Source organism: Meleagris gallopavo, unplaced genomic scaffold (assembly GCF_000146605.3).
Source record: "Meleagris gallopavo isolate NT-WF06-2002-E0010 breed Aviagen turkey brand Nicholas breeding stock unplaced genomic scaffold, Turkey_5.1 ChrUn_random_7180001923126, whole genome shotgun sequence".
Lineage (NCBI taxonomy): Eukaryota > Metazoa > Chordata > Aves > Galliformes > Phasianidae > Meleagris > Meleagris gallopavo.
The window spans coordinates 1-561 of NW_011185718.1; the positions used below are offsets into that span (position 1 = coordinate 1).

General features: G+C 52.8%; 1 long non-coding RNA gene across 1 annotated transcript; it reads left to right on the forward strand.

The window, feature by feature from the left end:
* Positions 1-27: 27 nt before the first annotated feature.
* Positions 28-561, forward strand: LOC109364804. The gene is made up of 2 exons (XR_002110596.2): positions 28-345; positions 489-561. It is a non-coding gene; the product is annotated as an uncharacterized LOC109364804 (long non-coding RNA).

Here is a 561-nt window from a genome sequence, read left to right on the forward strand (position 1 = left end):
TTTGCCTCTTGTGCTAAAGAAGCACAGCGTGAGTGCAAAGCCAGGGCTTGGACAGGGTAGCAGGTCTGAAATTTAGGCGTAGGCGTTGGCAGCACGTCAAGGGAGCAGGCACTGCTCATGCGCTGAATGCCCACGGTTAGGCCTGCAGAGTCCAGGATGCAAGTCATTCTTTCTCCCCTTCTTCTTTCAGGTGGCACCGATCCTCCACATCCTGCGCAGCTGCACATCGTCTGCGCAGCAGAGCACGTTTGTGCCCTTCCTGTGCCAGGCAGTGGTCATCCTCGCCCGCTGTCACACTGAGGCCATGATTAACAACTTCTCCCGGCTGCTTGGACCCACAGACAGGTACTGGCACTCCTGCCTTTGCACTTGTTGAGGTCACAGTTATAGCTTGCCTCTGCCAGAGGGATCCAGGGATTCTTTCTTCCTCTCAAAGTCTGTTGGAGGTGAAAATTACTCAGTCACAACTTGAGACTCTCCTTTTCTAGTGAGACGTGGAAGCGAATCAGAGAGTTTTGCCTTCAACGGTGGAGCCAGTAGAAGAAAAGAAAGGAAAAGAAA